An 18,650-nucleotide genomic window follows, 5' to 3' on the forward strand; every position below is an offset into this window, starting at 1 on the left:
GACGTAGCACGTACACATTGTACAATGCCATCTGTATGATGTGCACGGCCAGCTTCTTATACCACACCGCATGGCACTGTAGGGCTTCAGGATTTGATCTTACAAGTCCATCCCTCCCATGTACCTATTGTAGTCCAGGATGCAGTCTGGTTTGGGGGTGGCCTTTCCTTCATATATCCTAAACCTGTAGGTATACCCTGATGCACTCTCGCACAGCTTAGACATCTTCACGCTATACCTTGCCCTCTTACCCGGCAGGTACTCGCCGAATTGAACCCTCCCTTTAAAATGTACCAGGGACTCCTCAATAGAAATACACTTCTCGGGGTGTATGCTTGGGAAAACCGGGCACTGGAACGGTCTAATAGGGGTCTCCGTTTATACAAATGGTCAAAACTGGGGTCATCTCTGGGTGGGCACTGCTCATTATCAGTATAATGTAAGAAGCGAAGTATTGCCTCATTTATTTATTTTTTTAGGTTCCAGTTCAGTTCTGAAGTTGCTTTGAGGGGCCCATATATTAGAAACCCCTATCAAATACCCCATTTTAGAAACTAGACCCCTCAAAGTATTCACAACAGCATTTAGAAAGTTTATGAACCCTTTAGGTGTTTCACAGAAATTTAGAGCAAAGTAGAGGTGAAATTTAAATTTTTTTTTTTGTCAGAAAATCCTCTTTATACCATTTTTTTTATAAGACAAAAGGATTTATCAGAGAAACGCAACTTAATACGTATTGCCCAGATTCTGCAGTTTTGAGAAATATCCCACATGTTGCCCTCAGGCGGTAATGGACTGAAGCACCGGCCTCAGAAGCAAAGGAGCACCTAGAGGATTTTGAGGCCGCCTTTTTATTAGGCACCATGTCCGGTTTGAAGAGGTCTTGTGGTGCCAAAACATTGGGAACTCCCCAAAAGTGACCCCAATTTGGAAACTAGACCCCTTGAGGAATCCATTGTAGTTTTCATGGGGTGTATGCGGCTTTTTGATCAGTTTTTATTCTATTTTTAGGTGGCGTGGTGACTAAAAAACAGCAATTCTACTATTCTTTTTTTATTCTTTTTTTACAGCGTTCACCGTGCGCTATAAATGACATATTCACTTTATTCTGCGGGGCGATACGATTACGGCGATACCAGATGTTTATAGTTTTTTTATGTCTTATGGCGTTGGCACAATAAAATACGTTTTGTAAAAAATCATTCACTTTTTGTGTTACCTTATTCTAAGTGGCAGAACTTTTTTTTATTTTTCAATCAATAAAGCCGTGCGAGAACTTATTTTTTGCGTAACGAACTGTAGTTTCGATCAGTACCATTTTTCGGTACATGTGACTTTTTGATCTCTTTTTTTCATTTTTTGGGAGGTGAAGTGACCAAACAATTGTGATTGTGGTACGGTTTATTATTATTTTCTTTTACGGCGTTCACCGCGCGGGATAAATAACTAAATCATTTTGTAGTTCAGGCCGTTACGGACACGGCGATACCAATTATGTATAGTTTATTTGTTTGGTTATATATTTTTATTAATAATAAAGGACTGATAAGGGAAAAAGGGGGATTTTTACTTTTATTACTTTTAAAACTTTTATTTTCTTATTTTTACACTTTTTTTTTTACTTTTTTTTTTAACTTTATTACTTTGTCCCACTAGGGGACTTGAGGGCAGGAGGCCCTGATCGCAATTCTAATACACTGCACTACATGCGTAGTGCAGTGTATTAGAATTGTCAGCTACTCACTGACAGCAAGCATAGTGGGTCCTGACGTTGTCAGGACCCACTAGGCTCCCGTCTATGGCATAGCCGGACACCATTGTTTGGTGTCCGGTTGCCATAGTCCCCATCGCCGGCCGCTATCGCGTAGGAGGTCGGCGATGGCAGCTTAACCCCTAAAAAGCCGCGATCTCTATAGAACGCGGTTTTTAAGGGGTTAATCAGCGGGGACACAGCGATCGGTCCACGCTGTAGGAGCTGTGACAGCTGCTGTACGAGACAGCTAAAGTATGTGTCGGGAGGACACATACGAAACGGCCGTTACTCCCGAGACGTACTATTAGGTCATGGAGCGCGAACGATACAGCTGCCATGACCTAATAGTACGTCCAGGAGCGGGAAGGGGTTAAAGGAATTTCTGCAAAAAAAATTCCACTTGTAAGTTTCACCTCTACTTTGCTTTAATTCTTGTGAAACACCTAAAGGGTTAAACTTTCTAAATGCTGTTTTGAATACTTTGAGGGGTGCAGTTTTTTAAAATGGAGTGACTTATGGGGGTTCGTTTTGTATGGGCCTCTCCAAGCCACTTCAGAACTGAACAGGTCCCTGAAGAAATAGCCTTTTGAAATTTTCTGAAAATGTGAGAAATTTCTGCTAAAGTTCTAATGGTATAACTATTTGTCTTAAAAGCAGATACATTTAAATTGATAAAAATGTATTTTGGTGTTTTTCACAATTACTGACTAGCGACCCAATTTTACCAGTAACACAAAGTCCAATGTGTCATGAGAAAATCTCAGAATCGCTTCGATAGGTAAAAGCATTCCAAAATTATTATCACATAAAGGGAAATATGTCAGATTTGAAAAATAAGGCTCTGTTAGGAAGGTCAAAAGTGGCCGCAGTGGGAAGGTGTTAACACTGTGCTCGGATTAGGGGACTACCTATAAAATAAACCTGGTGATGGCACAACCAATATATAAACCATCAGTCAAAATATAGGCGAGAGCGCCCTGTCCCCAGACTCCACGCAAGAAATCATTAGGCTAAGAGAAAATTTTATAATTCTGATCAGAAACCTCTCAGGGTCCAATCCCCAAACCAGGGAAAGATACTGTCCCATTTCTCCCACCAATATTGACATAAAATTATATTCTAAGCTCCTAGCTAACAGGTTGGCTCCTCATCTCTCTAATATTCACAATGACTATGTAGGGTTTGTCCCCGACCGAGAGGCCAAGGACAAAATCCAATAAAACCACTACTTATTTCTCAGGCCAGAAAAATATCCACTAGAATGTGCCTTCTCTGTGGACGCAGAGTAGGTCTTTCATAGTATCCATTGAATTTTCATGCGGACCTCATTGGAACAAAAGGGACTGGGACCTTCCTTTCTAAAATCTTGGCTTTATAACGTAAACCATCCATGCGGGTAAGAGTGACATCCACAAAGGCATTCGTCAGGGATGCCCGCTATTACCCCTTTTACGTGCCCCAAGCTTAGATCTCCTTGCCACCTTTCATTAAAGAGCAATATCTATTTAGTCATCTTAGTAACTTTAAGGTCACTTATTCAAAGACTGAAGCCCTTAACATTTTCCTATCATCCTCTATACAGGTCAGCCTCAGTAGTTTTCTCATTTCGTTGGGAAACTGTTTCTCTGAAATATCAAGCGACATTTAAGCACTGTAAACAATAAATTACCTCCTATGTATTGGGCCTACCTTCCTGGATCTTTTTTTAATTTTTTTTTTTTTTAATTTTTCCTTTTTTCACTTCACTTTCCCACAGACTTATAAAGTAATCTGGGGAAATAAAATTCGGAAGTTGAGATATCTAGGATCATGATTGCTCCCCATAAAGTGTCTAGATGCATTAAAATTCAGGAGAATAGCTACAAGATAATGTCTTGGTGGTATAACACACCTGATTAAAACAAGTTTGTTTTCCTCTACTCATTCTGATACTTGCTGGAGATGTAGGGGGGAGAGAAGCACTTTCTTTTATATATGGTGGTCCTTCAGCGCGATAGCGAGGTGGTGGGATGAAATTTTTAAAAGTTGTAATGACATTGTAGGAGCTCCATCCTTACATCCCCTGAAGTGGCCTTGCTCTCTATTCCTTCCTCCCCTTCTGCATTATTTAAACTGTTATTGGTCGCTACCCGCCTACTTGTCCCTTTCAACTGGCTCTCCGATACCATTTCCTCCTTAGACCTTTGGATAGCTAAAGTAGCCCAATTATATAGATTTGAAGAGATGTCCCATTGGGATTCCTGCTCAAGAAAAGCCTTCCTTAACCCCTTCCCGACATTTGCCGTACATGTACGTCATGGAAAGTACTGACTTCCCGCATCTTGCCGTACATGTACGCCAAATGTTTGGGACCGGCTCAGAAGCTGAGCCGGTCCCATCATCACCGGATCTCAGCTGTATCTTACAGCTGACATCCGGCTGTAACGGCGGGGACCGAAATTAGCTTCGATCCCCGCCATTAACCCCTTAAATGCAGCGCTCAAACGCGATCGCTGCACTTAAGGTGTTTTCAGCTCATCGGAACCCCAGTAATGAAATTGCCGGGGTTCCGGTGGCTGCAATGGCAACCGGAGGCCTAATACTGACCTCCCGGTCTGCCTAGCACCGAAGCCGGTCAAGATCCGCCCGGCGGCGGAGCCTGATCGGCTTCCGTAGCTGTCGGCAAGATGGCGCCGGGTCAGGAGCTGATCCGGCGTCATCAGCGGTGGAAGTCAGCTGTACTGTACAGCTGACATCCACCTGTAACGGCAGGAACCGGAGCTAGCTCCGATCCCTGCCATTAACCCCTTCGATGCAGCAATCGAAAGCGATTGCTGCATCGTAGCGGTTACTAGCAGATCGCCAGCCCTGACAGGCAATCGGGACTGGCGACTGCTGTTATGGCAACAGGAGACACAATGGTCTCCTGCTCTGCCATTACGGAAGCCGATTTAGGCCTCGCCGGGAGGCGAAGCCTAATCGGCTTGCTGTCAGTGAATGACTGACAGATCTAATACATTGCACTACATAGGTAGTGCAATGTATTAGAAAAAAAAAAATCTGACCGTTGGAACTTCAAGTCCCCTAGTGGGACTTATGAAAAAGTGTAAAAAAAGTATAAAAAAGTGTAAAAAAAAGTGCACAAAATAAAAGTTTGAAAACAATAAAAGTTTCAAGTAATCAAATAAAACACAATCCCCCTTTTACTCTTATCAAGTCCTTTATTATTGAAAAATAATAATAAACCATATGTATTTGGTATCGCCACGACCGTAACGACCGGAGGTATCAAAATATTATATTTATTGCACGCGGTGAACAGCGTAAAAAAAAACGTAAAAAACGTTACCAGAGTTTCTGTTTTTTGGTCACTTTGCCCTACAAATATTAGAATAAAAAGTGATCAAAAAGTCGCACGTATCCAAAAATGGTACCTATAAAAACTATAGCTCGTCCCGCAAAAAACAAGCCCTCATACACCTCCGTCGACAAAAAAATTAAAAAGTTATGGTTCTCACAACTTGGCGACAGAAAAAATACATTCTTTTTACAAAAGTAATTTTATTGTGCAAAAAGTTGTAGAACATGAAAAAGTTCTATAAATTAGATATCACCGGAATCGCACTGACCCGCAGAATAAAGTTAACATGTAATTTATAACGCATGGTGAACGCTGTATAAAAAAAAAACGAAAAAAGCTGTGCCAGAATTGCATTTTTTTGTTTACCTGGCATCCCAAAAAATAGGATAAAAGGTGATCAAAAAGTCGTATGTACCCCAAAATGGTACCAATAATAACTACAGCTCGTCCCGCAACAAATCAGCCCTCATACCGCTACGTCTATGAAAAATAAAATTAGTTATGGCTCCAATAAGTCAGGAAATAAAAAAATATGCAGTTGTGCCCGAGGGGAACATTTCTTCTGTTTGAAGAGGCGATTTTTCAAGGACCTAAAATTAGGGGACCAGGAAGGGGAGAGCCCAAACATATCCGCTGGAAGCGACGGTGCCCGTATTATACCAGGACAACACTTTCCCAGCAAAATTCCCCAAACTACAAAGGTGCAGAGTGTGGACCAAAAGGGGGATAAGAAATTACACCATTTATCAGTGCGACACTGGCCTGTGCGGAAAGGATTGCTTCACAGCGTAACACACATCTATGGATTATTTTATTGTTTTTTTTTACCCCGTTATTATACCACCTGACTATGCCCCTTATATACTCCGCCCGGCTTACATATGCCCTACATTATAAACGGAAACACCAGTAAGACTCCAAACAAAACTACTACCAAGCAAAATCCACGCTCCAAAAGCCAAATGGCATTTCCTCCCATCTGAACCCTACAGCGTGCCCAAACAGCAGTTTCCTTCCACATATATGGCACCGTCATACCCGGGAGAACCCTTTTAGCAATTTTTGGGGTGTGTGTCTCCAGTGGCATAAGCTGGGCACGACATATTTGCCACTGAATGGCATATCTAGGGAAAAATATACATTTTTAATTTGCACCATCCGCAGCGCATTCATTTATGGAAAAGACCTGTGGGGTGAAAATGCTCACTACACCCCTTAATAAATGCCTTGAGGGGTGCAGTTTCCATAATGGGGTCACTTCCCAGGGGTTTATTTTTATTATTTCACATCTGAGCCTCTGCAGTTGTGAACCAATACTTTGTAAATCGCCAAATTAGGCCTCAATTTTACATGGTACCCTTTCACTCCTGAGCCTGGTCGACTGTCCAGGCAAGAGATTAGGGCCACATGTAGGGTGTTTCTAAAACCAGGAAACCCAGCATAATAATTAGAGAGCTGTCTCGTTATGGTGGCACAAGCTGGGCACCACATATTGTCCACATATCTGTGGAAAAAATCCCATTTTCACTCTGCAACATCGAGTTCACACTAATTTCTACAAAACACCTGCAGGGTTAACATGCTCACTACACCCGTAGGTAAATGCATTGAGGGGTGTAGTTTCCAAAATGGGGTCACTTCTGGGGGGTTTCCACTGTTTTGGGCCCACAGGCGCCCAGAAACCAATCCAGAAACATCTGCACTCCAAATGGCGGTCCTTCCCTTCTGAGCCCTGCCGTGTGCCCAAACAGCAGTTTATGACCACATATGGGGTATTGCCGTACTCGGTAGAAATTGCTTTACAAATGTTGGGTTCTTTTTTTCCTTTATTTGTTGCGAAAATGAAAAAATTTGCGCTAAAGCTACGTCTTATTGAAGAAAAAGGATTGTTTTTATTTTCACTGCCCAATTCTAATAAAATCTATGAAACATCTGTGGGGTCAAAATGCTCACTACGCCCCTAGATGAATTCCTCAAGAGTTGTAGTTTCCTAAATGGTGTCACTTTTTGGGCGTTTTCATTGTTTTTTCCCCTCAGGGGCTTTGCAAATGTGACATGGCCGCCGCAGACCATTCCTGCTCAATGTGATCTCCAAAAGCCAAATAGCGCTCTTTCCCTTCTAAGCCAAGCCGTGTCTCCAAACAGCCGTTTATTACCACATGTGGGGCATTGTTTTACTCGGGAGAAATTGCTTTACAAATTTTGTGGTGCTTTTTCTCCTTCAGTCCTTGTGGAAATGAGTAAAAATAAACTAAACCTACATTTTCTTTGAAAAAATTTAGATTGTCATTTTCAGGGCCTATTTCCAATAATTTATGCAAAAATCCTGTTGGGTCAAAACGCTCACTATACCCCTAGATAATTTCCTCAATGGGCGTAGTTTCCGAAATGGGGTCACTTGTGGGGGGTTTCCACTGTTTTGTCCCCTCAGGGGCTTTGTAAATGTGACAAGGCCTCTCAAACCATTCCTGCTAAACTTGAGCTCCAAAAGCCAAATAGCGCTCTTTCCCTTCTCAGCCTCGCCGTGTCTCCAAACAACCCGTTATTACCACATGTGGGGTATTGTTTTACTCGGGAGAAATTGCTTTACAAATTTTACGGTGCTTTTTCTCCTTTAGTCTTTGTGAAAATGAGAAAAAAAATCGCTAAACCTACATTTTCTTTGAAGAAATGTTGATTTTAATTTTCACGGCCTACTTCTAATAATTTCTGTAAAAAAGCTGTGCTGTCAAAATGCTCACTGTACCCCTAGATAATTTCCTTGAGGTGTGTAGTTTCCCAGATGGGGTCACTTTTGGGGGATTTTGACTGTTTTGGCACCGCAAGAGCCCTTCAAACCTGACATGGTGCCTAAAATTTATTCTAACAAAAATAAGGCCCCAAAATCCACCAGGTGCTCCTTTGCTTCTGAGGCCGGTGCTTCAGTCCAGTAGCACGCTACGGCCACATGTGGGATATTTCCTAAAACTGCAGAAACTGGGCAACAAATATTGAGTTGCATTTCTCTGGTAAAACCTTCTGTGTTATAAAAAAAATTGTACTAAAAATTTATTTCTGCAAAAAAATATGAAATTTGTAAAATTCACCTCTACATTGCTTTAATTCCTGTGATATGTGTAAAGGGTTAAGACATTTTCTAAATGCTGTTTTGAATACTTTGAGGGGTGAAGTTTTTAAAATGGGGTGACTTTTTGGGGGTTTCTAATATATAAGGCCCTCAAAGCCACTTCACAACTGAACTGGCCCCTGTAAAAATGGCCTTTTGAAATTTTCTTGAAAATGTGAGAAATTGCTGCTAAAGTTCTAAGCCTTGTGAGGTCATAGAAAAATAAAAAAATGTTCAAAAAACAATGCCAATCTAAAGTAGACATATGGGGGATGTTAATTAGCAACAATTTTGGGTGGTATAACTGCCTGTCTTACAAGCAGATACATTTAAATTGAGAAAAATGCTAATTTTTGCAATTTTTCGCTACATTTTGGTGTTTTTCACAATTAAATACTGAACATATCGAGCAAATTTTGCCAGTAACATAAAGTCCAATGTGTCACGAGAAAACAATCTCAGAATCGCTTGGATAGGTGAAAGCATTCCGGAGTTATTACCACATAAAGTGACACGTGTCAGATTTGAAAAATGAGGCTCTGTCAGGAAGGTCAAAAGTGGCTAAAGAGGGAAGGGGTTAAGATCTGGCATCCTTGAAGGGTCTTTCGGAAATTTGCTTGAGGGGAATTACGATTACGGTTATATACTTATAATTATGATATTCCTTTCTGATTTATTGTTCCATGTCTCCATGGTTGCTTATTATTCATCTCCTCAATATTATACTGATAATATCCACTTTATACTTCCAAAACTGGATGATTGTCAAATAAATGTTGAGTTCGGCTTGGAGTGTCACTGCTCACTTGTTTACCTAGGAATGCTAATAGATCTCTTCTACCTTGTACTATGTCACAATTTTCATGAACAAATTTTTTATGAATACGTTTTTGTGCATATGTGATGGTTGGAGACTGTTAGTATGTACGGACACAGCCCTTTGACAAGGGGAATCGTAACACCCACTTGTCAATGCTCGCACTGAAAGTTGGTGTTCACTAGAGACATGGCAGAGCAGCGGTGCGGAAGGGGGGTCCAAGCTTGTGGAACAGCCCAGGGCTTCTGGTCTACTTAATCCGCCACTGAACCCTGCATTTTTATATTTAACCTGCACTGAATACCAAGCAATTCTGTTATCTTCCGAGGGGTCGAACAGAAATTCTTCCCTTAGTTGGACTTAAGCCGTTAATTGCGCCAAATGGGCAGCACCAGTTTCTTCTGGTAAGAAATTCCTTTCGAAAAAAGCCCTCTAACATATGCTTTAAACGAATACCACACCCATAGAAAACTGGAAGAACCCTGATTAACTTGAAAAAAATATCTGACACTGATTACATAGTTCAGAAAAGTTAATCAAATCCTCAAGCCGATGTAGAAGAGGCTGGACGCAGCCTGCAGGGCTTAAGGGGAAGCCTCCATGACCTCACTGGTAGGGAAAGGGTTAATAGGTAAGGGAGAGTTGGAGGGAGAGTTAGGAGGAGGTGGAGGAGGGACAAGGAGGAGTCAGGGGGCCGTTGCTGAGCTTCCCGCTGTTTGCGGCATTGAGCCGGAAGCAGCGGGAGGAGTAACACAGGGAGAGACAAGCTCCCCGTTGCCCGCGCTTATAACAATGTCGGAGGCCGTATTATTAGAGCGGCTGCGTGCCGCTGATGTGCACCACGGTCCCGGATGGCTTGAGGAGACCGTGGCTGCATTAACTAGGATCCCGGACGCCGTTTCGCCACGCCAGGCCCGGCGTTCGGGGTCTGTTGCAGGGGACAGGCTCCCCTCCCCCGGCCCCCTTACTAGCATTACTATGGCGGCGGGGGGGAGTCGGCAACAACCGCTCCTGCTCGGAGCAGGCTGAGAGCGTTGCCGGGGGTGACGGCGACTCAGGCCGGGTCGACCCGTCCCTCCCGGCGGTCCCGACCTCCAGAGCGCCTCAGTCCTGAGGCAGTCCCGCGGACACGGCGTCGCAGAGGGAGCCCGATCTCGGACGCTGCAGGCCAGGCAGCTGGGAGGACCGCCCCTTCCCAGCCCCTGCGTCCTGGCAGGAATCCCAAGCCGCGACGGGGTCCGGCGGTAAGCAGGGAGTCGCAGGCCGGGCTCCCTGTCACCCCTCCCCCATCGGATGGAAGATTCGGAGGACAAGGTACGGCCGCCCCGCCTGGTGATGTTCCGGCCAGGGGGCAGGCTTCTTCAGGATCAGCGAGACGGACGTCTAGATCTGCAGCGACGTCGAGGCAACAGGTCCGGTCGGAAGTCTGGGTCCCGGCGGTCGGGCGGCAGGTTGCCGGCCCATCGGTCAGCGCGTCCTCATCCCCGTTCCGAAGATGTCGTTTGGATGGACAGTCGTCGGCGAGAGAAGAGCTGGAGGAAGGTGAACTGGACGTGTATCGTCGAGGTCAGGATGGTCCGGCTGACGGGAACACAGCGCCTGTGCAGCCCGGTGAGTGTATAACTCCATCATTGTCATATCCAGCGATTTTTATGTCGGGTATCGGCGGGGGGGCTGCTAGCGTCGCATCGGTGGCCGGTAGTGGCGCGGGCGGGCGCGATGGCGCGGGTTTAGCAGACTTAGTGGGTTGCTTGAGAGAGCTGGTCGGGCGCCTAGATAGGGCGGTGGCGCCGGTAGTCACGGAAGTGTCCCCGGCGGTAGTTGGGGAGGGTCCCAGGGAAGGGGGATTGTTACAAGCGCGGCCCGTAACGGCGGTTAGAGAGGCGGTCGCGGTGTCGGTACAGACCGAGGCGCAAAAAGATGGCGATCGGGTGCGTATTGATGATCGCGCTCGTGGGGAGGTGTATGTGTGTTTCGAAGGTCCGTTGGGGGCGCATTTAAAGCAGGAGGTGCGTGAGCGGATCTGGAAGGACGAATATGTAGAGATTTTTTCTCTCTTGCCGCTCGCTAAATTTAATTTGGATAAGAGCAAGCGGGACGAGAGTAAAAAGGACGAGGAGGAACGGCGGCGGTATAGGCTTATCCCGCAGACGTTCGTTAATTGGTCGCAGGCGGTCGCCATATTAGCCAGTGTGATAGGGGAAAAGGCACCGGAAAATTGTTCGGCGTTGTTTTGTTATTTTGATGCTATTGGGGAGGCTCATAGGGCGTATGGGGGCCAGGCGTGGCTGCCATACGACGAGCAATTCCGTCAGCGAAAAGCGGTTCGGCCGGCGATTCGGTGGGACCAGAAGGATATTGCTCTCTGGTTACGGGTTACGGCTCCGGTTAGGCAGTCCTTTCCCGGGAGCGCCGGCCAAGGAGGCCAGTCTAGTCAGGTTGGACAAGGCGGTGGGGGAAAGGCAGGGTTTTGCTGGCAATTTAATGAAGGCCAGTGCAAGTTCGGGGCCACGTGCAAGTTCAAGCACGTGTGTTCGGAGTGTAATGGTGCATCACACGGGGCGGCGAAATGTATGCGGAAAAGGAGGTCAGGGAACCAGTCCTCCGCGGCTGGTCAAGGGGGTGTCACCGGTGAGGGTGGAAAAGATGGCCCCTTATCTAAATGAGTATCCGGACAGGGGGGCGGCTAAGTTGCTTTACGAGGGTTTTCGTGTTGGTTTCGTTATTCCCCCGCCTCCTTATGAGGTTCCGGTTACGCGGAGGAATTTAAAATCGGCTTACTCGCATGCCAAGGTCGTGTCGGACAAATTGTTAAAAGAAGTTTCGTTGGGTCGCATGTCAGGGCCTTTTGTTGAGTCGCCAGTAAAAGATTTAGTTGTGTCCCCGTTGGGTATTGTTCCTAAGCGCGAGCCCGTAAAATTTCGTTTAATTCAACACTTATCGTATCCCAAGGGTTCGTCGGTAAACGACGGGATAGATCACGAGTTGTGCTTCGTAGCCTATACCTCATTCGATAAGGCGGTGGGGTTAGTGCGGGCTGCGGGTCCGGGCGCGCTGCTAGCAAAAACCGAAATCGAGGCGGCGTTCAGGTTGTTGCCAGTTCATCCAGAAAGCCAACGGCTGTTGGGCTGTTTTTGGAATGGGGCCTTTTATGTGGATCGGTGCCTTCCGATGGGGTGTTCCCTTTCTTGTGCGTACTTCGAGGCGTTTAGTAGCTTCGTGGAGTGGGTAGTGAGGAGTATCCGGGGTCGACTCGTTGATCCATTACTTAGATGATTTCTTGTGCGTTGGCCCGGGGGGTTCGCCGGTTTGCGGTAATTTGCTTTATGCACTACAGAAGGTTGCGAGGGATTTTGGGATCCCTTTGGCGCCAGAAAAAACGGAGGGCCCAGTAGCGACGATTTGTTTTTGGGAATTGAAATAGATTCGGTGGCAATGGAGTGTCGTCTCCCTGCGGATAAGCTGGGTGCTTTGAGGCTGGAGGTACGGCGGGCTTGTAGACTGAAGAAAATGACGCTGCGGGAGCTTCAGTCGCTGCTGGGGAAGTTGAATTTCGCCTGCCGGATTATGCCAATGGGGAGGGTGTTTGGTAGACGGTTGGCAGCGGCAACGGCGGGAGTGCGTGCACCGCATCATTTTGTGCGGCTCAAGGAGGAGCACCGAGCTGATCTTCAGGTTTGGGATGACTTCTTGGGCCAGTACAATGGTCGCTCGCTGTGGATGGCCCCAGCGCAGGATACGAGTGATTTGAATAATTTTACGGATGCGGCTGGGGCGGGCGGTTTTGGAGCTTACGGGGGAGGTCCGTGGTGCGCAGGTCAATGGCCGGCTAGTTGGGTGTCCAGCGGACTCACGCGGAATCTGGCCCTGCTTGAGCTGTTCCCCATCGTGGTGGCGGCAACCATTTGGGGGGACAGGCTCAGGGATAAGAAGGTTCGTTTTTACTGCGACAACATGGGGGTGGTGCTGGCCATTAATAACATCACGGCGTCCTCTCCTCCTGTAGTTCAATTGTTGCGACATTTAGTGTTGGTATGTTTGTTGTGGAACGCGTGGGTGGTGGCGGGGCATGTGCCGGGGGTACGGAATTGCATCGCTGATGCTCTTTCTCGCTCGCAGTGGGACCGGTTTCGGCAATTGGCACCGGGAGCGGAACGTCTCGGTTTGGCTTGTCCGGAACATCTTTGGGATCTGGTCTCGGTCCCGTAGAACAACTGGTACAAAGGTCTTTGGCGCGCACGACGTGGAGTGCTTATTCTGCTTGTTGGAGGCAGTGGGAGGAGTGGGTAAGAGAGTTGGGTGACGTCAATACGGATAGAGACAGGTTGGTGGCACTTTTGTACTGGTTAGGGGACGCCTGGGAGGCGGGGTTTTCAGTGGCAAAGGTGAACCGGTTCATATCTGCGGTGGCGTTTGGTTTTAAGTTACGAGGCTTTCAAGATGTATCTAAGGAATTTTTGGGTTGGGCCGAGGTAGAGTGGAGGCGGATAGTAGAAGGCCTGTGTCGTTTGCTTGGCTTAGCCAAGTAGGGAAGGGTAAGCTGATAGTTTGGTTCGCCCTCCCGGGGTCGGTTATGTGCCCAGTAGAGTGCATGCGGGGTTTTTTAAGCCGCAAGCGGGGTCTCCAGATTTGCCTTTGTTACGTCATGTGGACGGGTCGTTTTGTCCAGGTTTCAGTTTGGAGCTGTATTTAAGGAATGTCTGACGGCGGTTGGTGTCGCGGCGGGCTCATATTCATCTCATTCCTTCAGGTTTGGCGCAGCAACTGCAGCGGGGCGCTGGGGGTTGGATGATGAAGGGGTGCGGCGCATTGGTCGTTGGGAGTCCAACTGAGTTAAGTCCTATGTCCGCTCCATTTGTTATAATTGTTTTCCATTTCAGATTCGCCTCCGTGTTTGGTGTGGTTGCTGGGTCATTCGTACGTGCACTGGGTCATTCGTACGTGCCCGGACGGTCGCCAGTTGCGCATTCCGCGACAGGATGCGGTTGTGCATTGGCTGGGATTTAGAGGTATGTCATGGAGCAGGGGGTTGGCAGAATTCCAGACATAGGCCCGGCTTGATAGGGTCCCGGAGGTCTTAGTGTTGCACGTGGGTGGGGATGACTTAGGAGTCTGCCCCTTGCGTGAGTTGGTGCGGGATATCAAACACGATATGTTGGGTTTGTGGGTTTCTTATCCCAAGTTGGTGATAGTGTGGTCGGACATAGTCCCGAGGAAACATTGGCGGTTGGCGAGGTCAGTGAAAGAGTCAATAAGGCTCGCATTAAAGTTAATCGGGCGGTGTCCCGTTTCGTAGCAAAAATCGGGGGCATTTGTGTGCGGCACAGGGATTTGGAGTCAGGAGTGGGGAACTTCTGGAGGGGTGATGGGGTTCATCTGACCGAGGTTGGCATTGATCTTTGGAGCTTGGCGATAGCAGAAGGAATAGAAAGGGCGGTGGTGGTGTGGCGGAACTCACAGGCTTAAGGTGGTCAAGGCCTGTTTCGCTGTGGCGGGGGGAGTCCTTGAGGCCAGTCAGTACAAAATGGTGGGGGGGTCGCATCGGGGGTATGCGTCCCCCAAAAAAGGTACATGGTTGAAGACTTCATCGGGTGTTATCCCTTTGAAGTGGTCTTCTGGTAGAAGGTATATCACTTGAAGGCTTCATCGGGTGTTATCCCTTTGAAGTGGACTTCTAGTGGTCGGTATATCACTTGAGGGCTTCATCGGGTGTTATCCCCTTGAAGTGGACTTCTAGTGGTCGGTATATCACTTGAGGGCTTCATCGGGTGTTATCCCCTTGAAGTGGACTTCTAGTGGTTGGAGCCATCTGCAGAGGTGAACGGTGCTTCCGAGCTGGTTTACGGCTGGAGGTAATTGGTGGTTTGCAGATGGCTAATTCGGTGTGTTCTTAAAAAGGAACATCTGAAGGGGCTTCAAGGACTTCCTCTGCTCGGGTTAATGTTAACGTTAAATTGTTATGTACGATTCTGACCCATGTTGGGTCATGTGAATTATTAGGAGGAATTCTCTGGTGGATTCCTAACTAGTTATCCGAATGTTTCGGATTTAAATTGTTTTGATAAAACTGTGAAATTAATAAACGGCTGCTGTGGCCATTTCACATCCAACCTCGGTGTCACGTGTCTTTCCTAAAGGTGGGGGTGGAGGGATAAGATGGGTAAGGGAAGGTTCATTAACACACGACTCTACTTAGGAAGGTCATGTTGAAACTTAAATGGGTAGGGTTCAATTGGTTAACCTAACCTCAAATAAACTACCAAGGGTTTATGATCTGAGAGACATCTGACACTGTATTTAATATGCCTGATAGTCGATTCAGTCTGTTATTAACCAGCCTACCAAAGTTGGTTTGAGATCTATCCACTGTGGTACATACACTAGGCCTTCTATCCATATACTTATCTATAACATTATTAAAATCGCCAACAGTATACACCAGACACTTTGTGTTGGATAGAACAAATTCATGTAAGTTATTTAAAGTACACATGTTTGAACGACGCTTAAAAGGGAACCGGTCACCAGCATTTCACCTATTGAACTCTTCTCAATCCTCGCTGGATGCTGCTCTCAAAGGTTTATTGCCGTTATCCCCTCTTCTAAGCTCCTCCTCCGACCGTAAATAACGGTCTGCAAACATTTCACGCCTTTTATGGTAATAATCCGGCAGTCTTGTTCAATCCCCTTCTTATGCCCACCTGCCGCCAAAAACTGGCCCGCTCTGAATGCCGAAATCTGGTCTGAGATTGCGCGCATGCGCCCGTCATGTACGGTCCGACACCTTTCCTTGCTTCGGACGTGCCTCAAATCTAGTTACTGCGCGTGTGCCGCTATGGTGTCCTGTTGTGCGCACGTACCAGAACAGGACATTGATGCGCAAGCGTGGGATTTCTTGTGTGCTGGGGGGACGCAAGGAGCTGTCAATCAAAAGTAAGGAGGTGGGGTTAACTAGGACAGGCTTGAGGAATGAAGATATGACTCTTTTCGACTGAAGATATGACTCTTTTATGCTCATTAGCATATGGCACAGGAATACTAAAAAACGGAATACTAAAGGTACAGAGCCAATTTAGAAAATTGTAGGTTATATAAAAATGTTTTTTCACCCACTTCCACTAGGTATTGCTGGTTCAATAGGTGAAATGCTGGTGACAGGTTCCCTTTAAATAAACTGAGCATAAAACAACAAAAAACTTCAAATTTACAATAAAGAGCCACAGGTGAAATGCTCGTGACCGGTTCCCTTTAAATAAACTGAGCATAAAACAAAAAAAAAACCTTCAAATTTACAATAAGGCCCTGTTCACACAGTTTTTTGACGCGGAAACCGCGTCAAAAAACATCAAAAACCGCCCGAAAATGCCTCCCATTGATTTCAATGGGAGTTGGACGAGTTTTTTTTACCGCGAGTAAAAAAACTGTCGCCCATCTTGAGGCGGTTTCCGCCTCCAAAACCACATTTCAATCAGTCGGAAAGAGGAAAAAAAAACCGAGTGTTTTGATGAGTTTTTGTCAAACCACTGCAAAAACCTACTGGAGCAGTTTTTGTAGGAGGAATTTTCCTCCTGCAAAAAAACTCTGTGTGAACACAGCCTAAAGAGCCACAAAGGATCCCTGTTTATCAACAACTGAATTAACAATTTCCACATTCAAATTCTTGTGAATTATGATTGAGACACCTCTGGCATTATTAGAAAAGCAAGAGGACGGCCCAGTCCTCCTAGATCTTAATCAAAACAAAAAATTCCTCTCCTTATTTGGGCGCATAAATACGCCAATATTTTTGCATTAGACGGCATTCATCATTCCCCATTACTCTTTTTTTTTTTCTCCTTAAGATCAGAAGGGCCTTTGTATGGGGTACATCACAGCCTCAAATTAGCTACTGGGTTCTCTTCAAATCCAAACAATGCGTCGGTACTTGTCTTCCGGATTTAAAGAGATACCACCAGCTGACTATACTTCAGAACTCAGAAATGCCCTCATTTCAGTCGTTACAGGTGCAGGATCCAAACCTCCACATCTTCCTTGCAGTCCAAGAGGATATTGTCCTAACTATACAAGATACTGTGCGGTATACTTTTTTTGCAGCATCCCTCAGGATGCAATAGCGTAAACTACTACCCTATTCCATCCTTAAACAAAAAGGTATACCGACGTATTCCAGTCTGATGGAACCTAAAAGGACACTCTTTTGGTCTTCATTGGCCTAATGGAGCACTATAAACATGTTCTCATGTACATCAGGCGCTTTTCCAACATAGACGCTAAACGTAGGGCATAAACACAATCTGAATACGACCTTCGATAAATGTCATGCTAGCCGTTGTTAAAGCTAGCTTAAAATAGCAAGTTTGCTCTGCGGTTAAGGAGTCAATCTAGGGTTTCCACGGGGTCATAAATACATGTTTTTTTTATAAACTTTTATATAGTGAAACTTTGAAACATGCTTACATATAATTTACGAGCCACAAACCATACTTTCTGTACTGCTTATCTGAACTTTTAAAGAGACGTTAAGTGTATCGAACACACCCAAAATGCACATTGCACTTTCTGGAAAAATATTTAAATGAAAGATTAAGTTAAAAATATCAGAAATCAAATCCCACAATTTTTTTACAAAAATAAACTAGTCAAATTCATTACTACTAGTATCCTGTGTATTTCATTATCTGACAGTGGACAGCATGTGTTCTCATCAAGAAATACCTCCTTTTATATCACATATTGATGATGTGCAGTACTTATTTTAAGTGAAATCTATCTTTAGATCTGACCTTAGAAGCCCTGGCAGTGGTTGCTAGTCATTCAGCAATATACTTACAGTAACATTTTCATAGACAAGGCGGAAAGACTAGTTTCCAGTGTTTTCTCTCAGAATAAATAATCCAACAGTAGATGGCACATCCATTCATGATATATGGTGACAATGACCTTCCAGATATTTAGACCTGTTACACTTGAAAGCGAAACAGCTGCTGCATACAAAGACTTTTCTAGGAGCAAACCTTCCCTGTTCTTCTGCACTGTGGATCCACACCCAGAACTGTGAGACTATTTCAGAGGATAGTGCTGTTTCAGTTTACACTAGCAATTTATTTTTGTCATCGCATGTGTAAACAGCTCCCCCTGTCAGACAGACTGGGGGTTCCACGCCACGCTATGTTGTATTAATAGCTGAGTATTAGCAGCGTTGACTTTGTCATATATGGCGATATTAAAAAATGTTTTATTTTTATCACCATTAAAGGGGCCACATTTATCAATTAGATTAAAAGTTTGCAGAAAGTGGCTACAAAAGACGTGAAGATAAAAAGGAAGTATACAGGGAATGCACCGTTTCACGGGGAAACATACCATAAGTGCAACCTGTGCAGCAGGAAAGGGGGTCTACTGCTACCGTAACAGAGGCATAGTACTTCCTACAGTCTTTTAGATCGCAAGTAAGGGATAACCATCATCCCCATCTTTGTCACAATTACTGAGGTATTGGCCTACAGCAGGGGTCTCAAACTCGGCCGGGTAAGTGGGCCGCATATAGAAAAAATGGGAAGTTGACGGGCCGCATTACTTTCAAATTTGATACAATACAAAATTATTGCTAATCAATTAGTTATTTGAACTACTA

At 45.5% G+C, this 18,650-nt stretch overlaps 1 protein-coding gene across 1 annotated transcript in view; it reads right to left on the minus strand.

The window, feature by feature from the left end:
• The window catches only part of LOC142661456 (galactoside alpha-(1,2)-fucosyltransferase 2-like), a 352,285-nt gene extending 334,320 nt beyond the window's left edge, over nucleotides 1–17,965 (minus strand). Inside the window, exon 1 of the mRNA XM_075838852.1 lies at nucleotides 17,847–17,965. The gene's annotated coding sequence lies outside the window, so the exon portion shown is untranslated. The remainder of the gene's footprint in view (nucleotides 1–17,846) is intronic.
• Nucleotides 17,966–18,650: the final 685 nt, after the last annotated feature.

The sequence above is a fragment of the Rhinoderma darwinii genome, chromosome 10 (assembly GCF_050947455.1).
Source record: "Rhinoderma darwinii isolate aRhiDar2 chromosome 10, aRhiDar2.hap1, whole genome shotgun sequence".
Taxonomy (NCBI): Eukaryota; Metazoa; Chordata; class Amphibia; order Anura; family Rhinodermatidae; genus Rhinoderma; species Rhinoderma darwinii.